The sequence below is a fragment of the Oncorhynchus clarkii genome, chromosome 9 (assembly GCF_045791955.1).
Source record: "Oncorhynchus clarkii lewisi isolate Uvic-CL-2024 chromosome 9, UVic_Ocla_1.0, whole genome shotgun sequence".
NCBI lineage: Eukaryota > Metazoa > Chordata > Actinopteri > Salmoniformes > Salmonidae > Oncorhynchus > Oncorhynchus clarkii.
In genome coordinates this window covers 32,919,668-32,932,310 of record NC_092155.1, presented here as the reverse complement: position 1 = coordinate 32,932,310, position 12,643 = coordinate 32,919,668, and the positions used below count along the sequence as shown (strand labels likewise).

Genomic DNA, 12,643 nt, shown 5'->3' with positions numbered 1-12,643 from the left:
ATTACTAGCCTGTTCAACCTCTCTTTCGTGTCGTCTGAGATTCCCAAAGATTGGAAAGCAGCTGCGGTCATCCCCCTCTTCAAAGGGGGTGACACTCTTGACCCAAACTGCTACAGACCTATATCTATCCTACCATGCCTTTCTAAGGTCTTCGAAAGCCAAGTCAACAAACAGATTACCGACCATTTCGAATCTCACCATACCTTCTCTGCTATGCAATCTGGTTTCAGAGCTGGTCATGGGTGCACCTCAGCCACGCTCAAGGTCCTAAATGATATCTTAACCGCCATCGATAAGAAACATTACTGTGCAGCCGTATTCATTGATCTGGCCAAGGCTTTCGACTCTGTCAATCACCACATCCTCATCGGCAGACTCGACAGCCTTGGTTTCTCAAATGATTGCCTCGCCTGGTTCACCAACTACTTCTCTGATAGAGTTCAGTGTGTCAAATCGGAGGGTCTGCTGTCCGGACCTCTGGCAGTCTCTAAAACTAAATGCATGCTCTTCAACCGATCGCTACCTGTACCTACCCGCCTGTCCAACATTACTACTCTGGACGGCTCCGACTTAGAATAAGTGGACAACTACAAATACTTAGGTGTCTGGTTAGACTGTAAACTCTCCTTCCAGACCCATATCAAACATCTCCAATCCAAAGTTAAATCTAGAATTGGCTTCCTATTTCGCAACAAAGCATCCTTCACTCATGCTGCCAAACATACCCTTGTAAAACTGACCATCCTACCAATCCTCGACTTTGGCGATGTCATTTACAAAATAGCCTCCAATACCCTACTCAACAAATTGGATGCAGTCTATCACAGTGCAATCCGTTTTGTCACCAAAGCCCCATATACTACCCACCATTGCGACCTGTACGCTCTCGTTGGCTGGCCCTCGCTTCATACTCGTCGCCAAACCCACTGGCTCCATGTCATCTACAAGACCCTGCTAGGTAAAGTCCCCTCTTATCTCAGCTCGCTGGTCACCATTGCATCTCCCACCTGTAGCACACGCTCCAGCAGGTATATCTCTCTAGTCACCTCCAAAACCAATTCTTTCTTTGGCCGCCTCTCCTTCCAGTTTTCTGCTGCCAATGACTGGAACGAACTACAAAAATCTCTGAAACTGGAAACACTTATCTCCCTCACTAGCTTTAAGCACCAACTGTCAGAGCAGCTCACAGATTACTGCACCTGTACATAGCCCACCTATAATTTAGCCCAAACAACTACCTCTTTCCCTACTGTATTTAATTAATTAATTTATTTTGCTCCTTTGCACCCCCATTATTTTTATTTCTACTTTGCACATTCTCCCATTGCAAATCTACCATTCCAGTTTTTTACTTGCTACATTGTATCTACTTTGCCACCATGGCCTTTTTGCCTTTACCTCCCTTATCTCACCTCATTTGCTCACATCGTATATAGACTTGTTTATACTGTATTATTGACTGTATGTTTGTTTTACTCCATGTGTAACTCTGTGTCGTTGTATGTGTCGAACTGCTTTGCTTTATCTTGGCCAGGTCGCAATTGTAAATGAGAACTTGTTCTCAACTTGCCTACCTGGTTAAATAAAGGTGAAATAAATAAATAAAATAAAAAATCCCCTCAATGACACCTGTTGGGTTGATGGAAAGGAGAGTTCTCTTGATCGTCTACACAATATTTAAAGTAGCTTCCTTCTGCATGTCCCCTAGATACAGTGGGGAGAACAAGTATTTGATACACTGCCGATTTTGCAGGTTTTCCGACTTACAAAGCATGTAGAGGTCTGTAATGTTTATCATAGGTACACTTCAACTGTGAGAGACGGAATCTAAAACAAAAATCCAGAAAATCACATTGTATGATTTTTAAGTAATTATTTTGCATTTTATTGCATGACATACATACAACTAACAAAAACTTGAAACTACTTTCCCGTAATGATTTCTTGCTTTCTGTTTCGTTTGATTAAATGCAATGCACCTGGTGTCTTTCTGATCCTGGCTATGCACAAGTAGCCTATTCATAAATGGTTTCTCAATGGTCTACTAGTGACACATTTGCCACATGCTTTTGCATTATTCACAACTCACACACTGTAGGCCTACATAGAGTCAGGGCCGGCGTTATTGGCAAGCCTTAGTGGGCCTGGCCTGGCCCACCCCCTACCATACCTCCTTGCCCTTCCAAATAAAATATAAAAATCTAGATAATTTATTTGACCGAGACGCGCGCCGACAGAAAGACGCATCAATCTCAGATAAAGCAACCGAACGAGCGAAACAGCGCCCCTCTGTCTCAGTATGTGTAGCCCATGTATCTGCTGCTGTCTGGACAAAAAGAATATGGCATGTCATGCTCTTTATGTCTAGACGGAGAGGCGCTGTTTAACTTGCTCAGATGCTTTCTCCGTTGAGATAGTTTCGTCCACTTGTGAATTGAACTAGGATATAGTGCTGCCGTAGCAAAGGGGAGAGGTGCAGAATACATGAAGCTGGTAAAAATATTTATAGACAATGTATTCGGGTTAAATTCTAAATTCATTATTTAATTGCTACTAAAATTCCATGAAAATTATAGAATGACAAAGTAAATAAATATGTAGGCTATAGCAGACTATATGTAGGTAAATGGTGGTTGCTTCCGTATCTTCGAGCTCTCAGATAGACCTATACCTGGAAATTATTGTCAGGATATGTTCGAGACAATGCTTGATGTTCCCATTGAAATGAACCTTAGGAACATTGAGGAATACTGTATACAGCCGTGGCCAAAAGTTTTGAGAATGACACAACTATACATTTTTACAAAAGCCTGCTGCCTCAGTTTGTATGATAAAGCTTGTCCGGAGAAGACAAGGTGAGTGCTACCATCAGTCCTGTGTCATGCCAACAGTAAAGCAGCCTGAGATCATTCATGTGTGGAGTTGCTTCTCAGCCAATGGAGTGGGTTCACTCACAATTTTGCCTAAGAACACAGCCATGAATAAAGAATGGTACCAACACATCTTCCGAGAGCCTTTTCCAGCATGATGGAGCACATTGCTGGCAAAAGTAATAACTAAGTGGCTCGGGGAACAAAACATCAATATTTTGGGTCCATGGCCAGGAAACTCCCCAGACTTTAATCCTATTGAGAACTTGTGGTCAATCCTCAAGAGGCGGGTGGACAAACAAAAACCCACACATTCTGACAAACTCCAAGCATTGATTATGCAAGAATGGGCTATCATCAGTCAGGATGTGGCCCAGAAGTTAATTGACAGCATGCCAGGGCGGATTTCAGAGGTCTTGAAAAAGAAGGGTCAACACTGCAAATATTGACTCTTTGCATTAACTTCATGTAATTGTCACTTATGAAATGCTTGTAATTATACTTCAGTATTCCATAGTAACATCTGACAAAAATATATAAAGACACTGAAGCAGCAAATTTTGTGAAAATTAATATTTGTGTCATTCTCAAACTTTTGGCCACGACTGTACATCTTCAGTCACAGGCTTCATTAGGAAATGAATAACAATTCGGACACACCCCAACCAAAAAACCCTGGATGAACGGAGATATCAGTACCATGCTGAGAGCCCATACTGCAGCAATAGATGTTAGCAGAACGAACCCCGGTGACTAGGTGGCGTGCAACGTGTACAAGGCAAGCAGGTACAAGCTCTGAAAATCCATGAGGGATGCAAAAACATAATACAGACTCAAACTTGAATTGATGTCTGACAACTCAGACTATCATGGACTTTAAAGACATATCCAGCTGTGTGGTGCCCAATGAAGCCTCCCTCTCAGACGAGCTTAAAACATTTTATGCTCGCTTCCAGGCAAACAATACAGAGCCATCTAGGAAGACTCTCACTCTCCGAGGCTGATGTGAATACTCACAAAGCCGCTGGACCAGATTGCATACCTTGGCTAGTCCTCAGAGTGTGTGCTGACCAGCTGGCAGGTGTCTTCTTGAACATCTTCATCCTGTCCCTGTCCCAGGCTGTAGTCCCCACCTGCTTCAAGGAGACCACCATCGTCTCACTGCCAAAGAAAAACAAGGTGACATGCCCAAATGACTATCGCCCCTGTCGCACTCACCCCGGTCGTCATGAAGTGCTTTGAGAAGCTGGTCATGGCCCACATCAAGGCCAACATGCCAGGCACACTGGACCGAATCCTATTTGCCTTCTGCTCCGAGAGATCCATGGAAGATACAATTTCCATCGTTATTCACATGGCCATAACACATCTGGACAAGAGGAACACCTATATGAGAATGCTGTTCATTGACTACAGTTCAGTATTCAACTCAATCTTGGATCGTTCCCTCCAAGCTCGAAACCAAGCCCAGCGCCATGGGTCTGGACACCACCCTCTGCAACTGGACTCCTCCACAGGGCCCACAAGGGGTGTGTCCTCAGCCCTCTGCTGTACTCCCTGTTCACCCATGACTGCATGGCTTTACACAACAGAAACTCATCATCAAGTTTGCTGACAAGACCACGGTTGTAGGTCTGATCAACAACGAAGAGTCAGCCTGTAGGGAGGAAGTGAAGTGAACTGGCATTGTGGTGCCAAGACAACAACCTGTCCCTCAATGTCAGCAAAACAAATGAGTTGATTGTTGACTTCAGGAAGAAGAGGAGGGAACGTTCCCCAATCCACATCAACGGGACTGCAGTAGCGAGAGTCAGCAGCTTTAACTTCTTGGCGCACCCATCCCGTTAGCGGGATCATTTTCGTCAACATTCGCTGAATTGCAGAGCACCAAATTCAAATTAAATTACTAAAAATATTTAATTTTCATGAAATCACAAGTGCAATATAGCAAAACACAGCTTAGCTTGTTGTCATTCCACCTGGCATGTCAGATTTCAAAAAAGCTTTACAGCAAAAGCTATCCAAGCGTTTATGTTAGGACATCTCTCTCAGCAGACAAAACATTACAAACAGCTAGCACCAAAGTAGATTGGTCACGAAAGTCAGAAAAGCAATAAAATGAATCGCTTACCTTTGATGACCTTCGGATGATTGCACTCACGAGACTCCCCGTTACACAATAAATGTTATTTTTGTTCCATAAATACTATTTTTATATCCAAAATACCTCCATTTGGTTGGTGCGTTTTGTTCAGAAATCCACAGGCTCGAGCGGTCACGACGGGGCAGACGAAAATTCCAAATAGTATCCGTAAAGTTCGTAGAAACATGTCAAACGTCTTTTATAATCAATCCTCAGATTGTTTTTACAATAAATAATCAATGATTTTTCAACCGGACCGTAGCTTTTCAATAGGAGAGAGAGAAAATGTCTTCTCCAAGCTGTTGCGCATGCAAAACTCTGCTGGCACCCAGCCATCCACTGACATGATGTGATCATTCTCACTCATTTTTCAGAATAAAAGCCTGAAACTATATCTAAAGACTGTTCACACCATGTGGAAGCCATGGGGAAAGGAATCTGATTGATATCCCTTTAAATGGAAGGAAGGCATGCAATTGAACAGGGAGCTTTCAAAATAAGAGGCACTTCCTAGTATGATTTTCCTCAGGTTTTCGCCTGCAATATCAGTTTTGTTATATTCTGACAACATTTTGACAGTTTTGGAAACTTTAGAGTGTTTTCTATCCTAATCTGACAATTACATGCATATTCTAGCTTCTGGGCCTGAGAAATAGGCAGTTTAATTTGGGTACGTTTTTCATCCAAACATCAAAATACTGCTCCTTACACTCAGTTAAGTTCCTCTGCGTCCACATTTTGACACAGACCAACAACACCACCACTCTTGTCAAGAGGGCACCCTCCAAGTACTCCCACTGCACCATCGAGTGCGTCCTGACTGGATGTATCACAGCCTGGTACGTGAATTGCTCTGTCCACGACCACAAGACCCTCCAGCGGGTGGCGAAGATGGACATGTACATCACTGGGACCATACTCCCCACCCATAAAGGACATCTACTCGAAACAGTGCCTGAGGAAGGCCCGCAGTATCATCAAGGACTCCACACTTCCCAGCCACATTCCGCTCACTCCCTTACCATCGGGCAAACACTATCGGGGTATGAGGTCTGATACCAACTCACGCACAAAACCACACAGATATACACTCATCCACACACGCAAGCAATGCGCACACACAAACACAAACACACACACACATATACATTCATGCTATATACACATCACAACGTTGGATGGTGTATACCATGTATATCCTGTACATACAACAAATACAACTTATAACTTCAACTGTGCTTGATTGAACTTGCCTGCCTAAATGGAACCAAAAGAAATGTCCCCAAAGAGCAAACTCAACCCACCTTGCACTCCAGGTGGGCTTAAAGCAAATGCTGAAAGTATCTGAATGTTTTCAAATAGTATTTGAAACCAGGTCTGCCTTGGGCTAACTAAGACGCTCCACTGAGCAAGAGAGAGACCCTAAAAAAACAAGTTAACTAAACCGACCTGTTAAACAAACAGTAGCCTATTAGCATTTAGAGTACCTGGACCACTCCAAAGCATGCACACTCTGTGGTAATTGTTGAAGGAAGCAAAACTAAAATACCTGCTTGTACTTCAGGCTTCTAGTGGTGAGAATGTATGAGTTACTTCTGTTACCTGAAGTTAAGTAGGCTACAGTTCACACCCAACTCCAGACCTTGGGGGACAGAGTACGGCTGGTTTTGGATTGAATCTATATAACTCAGAGATGGTTACTACTACACCTAGTTACTACTGTAACACACTTTAATACTGAAAGGGAAGGATTAATATCAGCAAACACTGTAGCACTTAAGTACTAGAGTTGTGCACCACTGACCTAAAAGATAAAGACTGACAGACTGACTGACAGACAATACACCAAGTAGACCAGAAGAAGGAGAACTAGGGAGGGATGAGTGAGAGACCGTCACTACTGTCAATAAAAAGCATATTATTACATCACATCAATACTCCCTCTTCATAGGTCCCTGGGTAACCAATAACGGCAGCCTTTGAGTTACATCAGAACATCAAAATTACTAATCATTGTTCTCACCTGGAGTACTTCCAACAGAATAATGAGCTTCGGATTTCAATTTGTGTGTCAGACACAGTTGAAGTTGGAAGTTTACACTCAGTTTTTCACAATTCCTGACATTTAATGGTAGCATTGCCTTTAAATTGTTTAACTTGGGTCAAATGTTGCGGGTAGCCTTCCACAAGCTTCATACAATATGTTGGGTGAATTTTGGCCCATTCCTCCTGACAGAGCTGGTGTAACTGAGTCAGGTTTGTAGGCAACCTTGATCGCACACGCTTTTTCAGTTCTGCCCACACATTTTCTATACGATTGAGGTCAGTGCTTTGTGATGGCCACTCCAATACCTATATTTTGTTGTCCTTAAGCCATTTTGCCACAATTTTGGAAGTATGCTTGGGGTTATTGTCCATTTGGAAGATCCATTTGCGACCTAGCTTTAACTTCCTGACTGATGTCTTGAGATGTTGCTTCAATATATCCACATCATTTTCATGCCTCATGATGCCATCTATTTTGTGAAGTGCACCAGTCCCTCCAGTAGCAAAGCACGCCCACAACATGATGCTGCCACCACCGTGCTTCACGTCTGGCTTTTTTAATGGCGGTTTTGGAGCAGTGGCTTCTTCCTTGCTGAGCGGCCTTTCAGGTTATGTCGACTCATTTTTACTGTGGATATAGATACTTTTGTACCTGTTTCCTCCAGCATCTTCACAAGGTCCTTTGCTGTTGTTCTCGGATTGATTTGCACTTTTCGCACCAAAGTACGTTTGTCTCTAGGAGACAGAACGTGTCTCCTTCCTAAGCAGTATGATGGCTGCATGGTCCCATGGTGTTTATACCTGCATACTATTGTTTGTACAGATGAACATGGTACCTTCAGGCATTTGGAAATTGCACCCAAGGATGAACCAGACTTGTGGAGGTCAACAATGTCTTTTTGAGGTCTTGACTTCTTGAGATTTTCCCATGATGTCAAGCAAAGAGACACTGAGTTTGAAGTTAGGTCTTGAAATACATCCACAGGTACACCTCCAAATGACTGAAATTATGTCAATGATGCCTATCAGAAGCTTCTAAAGCCATTACATAATTTTCAGGAATTTTCCAAGCTGTTTAAAGGCACAGTCAACTTAGTGTATGTAAACTTCTGACCCACTGGAATTGTGATGCAGTGATAAGTGAAATAATCTGTCTGTAAACAATTGTTGGAAAAATTACTTGTGTCATGCACAAAGTAGATGTCCTAACTGACTTGCCAAAACTATAGTTTGTTAACAAGAAATTGGTGGAGTGGTTGAAAAACGAGTTTTAATGACTACAACCTAAGTGTATGTAAACTTACGACCTTACTGTAGCTATCATTGATGACAATATTGGTCATTATTCTTCGGCGGTAATAGCATTTTATCTGAATTTTATGATTCTGTTGCCTAGTACTGTTTCTTACGATCTGAGATGATAGGAAGAAGATTAAAAAAGAGGGTGATAAAAAAACCTCCAGGCCTATCACTTTGGCAGAGCCTATGCTCAGAGTCATTTTCCTTGGGAGGAAATTGAAATATTCCATCTTGGAAAAGTAGGCAATAAAAGTTGGATTGCTGCAGATTGTTCCCTAAATGTGAATCCGATTAGAATTGGGGGCAAGCCATCGCATTGCTAGTCAGATCCATTTTTTTTAAATTATGGCCTGAAGCTAGATTTTAGCCCAAATTATTGAGCTGAAAAGGCCCTAGCTGGCTTAATCTTTAGATGAAAAATGAGTGTTCCATCTCTCATATCTAGAGATGCCAACCTGCCCTGATGGTCTCTCTGTTACAAAAATACGGCAGGCAAAGTGACGTAAGACATATACACTGTAGTTATGTCATTTGTGGATAGCTTGATTACCTTTGATTACATGTGCAGTTTTATAAACACCATGAGAGTTTTTGACTTCAAGTTGATGTCGAGTTGTTGATTGAACTTTTCCATAAGTGTGCCTCGGACAACCAAACCGTTCACAATCCTCAGTCCTCTGGAGATAATTCAATGTTTTTCGTTTTGTGAGTTCAAATCAAAGTTTATTTGTCACGTGCGCTGAATACAACACCTTACAGTGAAATGCTTACTTACAGGCTCTAACCAATTGTGCAAAAAGTATTAGGTGAACAATAGGTAGGTAAAGAAATAAAACAACAGTAAAAAGACAGGCTATATACAGTAGCGAGGCTATTGAAGTAGCGAGGCTACGTACAGACACCGGTTAGTCAGGCTGATTGAGGTAGTATGTACATGTAGATATGGTTAAAGTGACTATGCATATATGATGAACAGAGAGTAGCAGTAGAGTAAAAGAGGGGTTGGCGGGTGGGTGGGACACAATGCAGATAGCCCGGTTAGCCAATGTGCGGGAGCACTGGTTAGTCGGCCCAATTGAGGTAGTAGGAACATGAATGTATTAGAGGTCGACCGATTATGATTTTTCAACGCCGCCGATACCGATGCCGATTATTGGAGGACCAAAAAAGCCGATACCGATTAATCGGACGATTTTTATTTATTTATTTGTAATAATGACAATTACAACAATACTGAATGAACACTTATTTTAACTTAATATAATACATCAATATAATCAATTTAGCCTCAAGTAAATAATGAAACATGTTCAATTTGGTTTAAATAATGCAAAAACAAAGTGTTGGAGAAGAAAGTAAAAGTGCAATATGTGCTATGTAAGATAGCTAACGTTTAAGGTCCTTGCTCAGAACATGAGAACATATGAAAGCTTGTGGTTCCTTTTAACATGAGTCTTCAATATTCCCAGGTAAGAAGTTTTAGGTTGTAGTTAATATAGGAATTATATTTCCCTCTATACCATTTGTATTTCATTAACATTTGTATGTTCTTATAGGCACTTTAGTATTGCCAGTGTAACAAAATAGCTTCCGTCCCACTCCCTGGGCTCAAACCAGGCACACAACGACAACAGCCACCCTCGAAGCAGCGTTACCCATGCAGAGCAAGGGAAACAACCACTGCAAGGCTCAGAGCGAGTGACGTTTGAAACGCTATTAGTGCGCGCTAACTAGCTAGCCATTTCACTTCGGTTACACCAGCCTCATCTCGGGAGTTGATAGGCTTGAAGTCATAAACAGCGCAATGCTTGATGCACAACGAAGAGCTGCTGGCAAAACGCACGAAAGTGCTGTTTGAATTAATGTTTACACGCCTGCTTCTGCCTACCACCGCTCAGTCAGATACTTAGATATTGTATGCTTGTATGCTCAGTCAGATTATATGCGACGCAGGACACGCTAGATAATCTCTAGTAATATCATCAACCATGTGTAGTTAACTAGTGATTATGATTGATTGTTTTTTATAAGATAAGTTTAATACTAGCTAGCAACTTACCTTGGCTTACTGCATTCGAGTAACAGGCAGTCTCCTTGTGGAGTGCAACGAGAGAGAGGCAGGTCATTATTGCGTTGGACTAGTTAACTCTAAGGCTGCAAGATTGGATCCCTCGAGCTGACAAGGTAAAAATCTGTCGTTCTGCCCCTGAACGAGGCAGTTAACCCACCGTTCCTAGGCCGTCATTGAAAATAAGAATGTGTTCTTAACTGACTTTCCTAATTAAATAAAGGTATAAATATATATATATATATATTTTTATCAGCAAATCGGCGCCCAAAAATACAGATTGTTATGAAAACTTGAAATCGGCCCTAATTAATCGGCCATTCAGATTAATCGGTCGACCTCTAGAGTGTATAGTTAAAGTGACTATGCATATATGATAAACAGAGAGTAGCAGCAGCATAAAAAGAGGGGTTGGGGGGGAGCACAATGCAAATAGTCCGGGTAGTAATTTGATTACCTGTTCATGAGTCTTATGGCTTGTTGAGCCTTTTTGTCCTAGACTTGGCACTCCGGTACTGCTTGCCATGTGGTAGTAGAGAGAACAGTCTGACTGGGGTCTTTGACAATGTTTAGGGCCTTCCTCTGACACCGCCTGGTGTAGAGGTCCTGGATGGCAGGCAGCTTAGCCCCAGTGATGTACTGGGCCGTACGCACTGCCCTCTGTAGTGCCTTGCGGTTGGAGGTCGAGTAATTGCCGTACCAGGCAGTGACGCAACCAGTCAACGCAACCATGCTCTCGATGTTGGAGCTGTAGAACCTTTTGAGGATCTCAGGATCCATGCCAAATCTTTTTAGTTTCCTGAGGGAAATAGGCTTTGTCGTGCCCTCTTCACAACTGTCTTGGTGTGTTTGGACCATGAGAGTTTGTTGTTGATGTGGACATCAAGGAACTTGAAGCTCTCAACCTGCTCCACTACAGCCCCGTCGATGAGAATGGGGGCATGCTCGGTCCTCCTTTTCCTGTTGTCCACAATAATCTCCTTAGTCTTGGTTACGTTGAGGGATAGGTTGTTATTCCGGCACCACCCGGCCAGGTCTCTGACTTCCTCCCTATAGGCTGTCTCGTCATTGTCGGTGATCAGGCACTGTTGTGTTGTCTGCAAACTTAATGATGGTGTTGGAGTCATGCCTGGCCATGCAGTCGTGGGTGAACAGGGAGTACAGGAGGGGACTGAGCACGAACCCCTGGGGAGCTCCAGTGTTGAGGATCAGCATAGCAGATGTGTTGCTACCTACCCTCACCACCTGGGGGCGGCCCGTCAGGATGTCCAGGATCCAGTTGCAGAGGGAGGTGTTCAGTCCCAGGATCCTTATCTTAGTGATGAGCTTTGAGGGTACTATGGTATTGAACGCTGAGCTGTCGTCAATGAACAGCATTCTCACATAAGTGTTCCTTTTGTCCAGGTGGGAAAGGACAGTGTGGAGTACAATAGAGATTGCATCATCTGTGGATCTGTTTGGGCGGTATGCAAATTGGAGTGGGTCTAGGGTTTCTGATAATGGTGTTGATGTGAGCCATTATTAACCTTTCAAAGCACTTCATGGCTACAGACATGAGTGCTACGGGTCTGTAGTCATTTAGGCAGGTTGCCTTTGTGTTCTTGGGCACAGGGACTATGGTGGTCTGCTTGAAACATGTTGATATTACAGACTCAATCAGGGAAAATGTTGAAAATGTCAGTGAAGACACCTGCCAGTTGGTCAGCACATACCCGGAGCACACGTCCTGTTAATCTGTCTGGCCCCGCAGCTAAGGAGAGCGTGATCACACAGTCGTCCGGAACAGCTGCTGCTCTCATGCATGCCTCAGTGTTGCTTGCCTCGAAGCGAGTATAGAAGTGATTTAGCTCGTCTGGTAGGCTCGTTTTACTGGGCAGCTCGCGGCTGTGCTTCCCTTTGTAGTCTGTAATAGTTTGCAAGCCCTGCCACATAAGACGAGCATCGGAGCCGGTGTAGTATGATTCAATCTTAGCCCTGTATTGAGGCTTTGCCTGTTTGATGGTTCGTCACAGGGCATAGCTGTGTTGATTGTTGTTTTTATCTGAAATAGCTGAAAGCCATCCACCATATCTGTTACACTGCAGGTTCGTGTTGATAGTCCAAACATTTCACCATACCAAATAAGACAAAATACAGGTAGCATAATGCACAAAACACAGGGCTATAACATTTATTTTTCATGTTATAATTATTCATCAGAATATTTTCTCTGAGAGA

The 12,643-nt window shown here is 42.9% G+C and overlaps 1 protein-coding gene across 2 annotated transcripts in view; it reads right to left on the bottom strand.

Moving 5' to 3' along the window:
- LOC139416208 (uncharacterized) overlaps positions 1–12,643 on the bottom strand; it is a 30,518-nt gene that overhangs the window by 13,317 nt on the left and 4,558 nt on the right. Inside the window, exon 2 of one of the 2 annotated variants that reach the window (XM_071164609.1) lies at positions 3,913–4,031. The exons of the other annotated variant lie outside the window; for it this stretch is intronic. The gene's annotated coding sequence lies outside the window, so the exon portion shown is untranslated. The remainder of the gene's footprint in view (positions 1–3,912; positions 4,032–12,643) is intronic. 2 annotated transcript variants of the gene reach the window in all.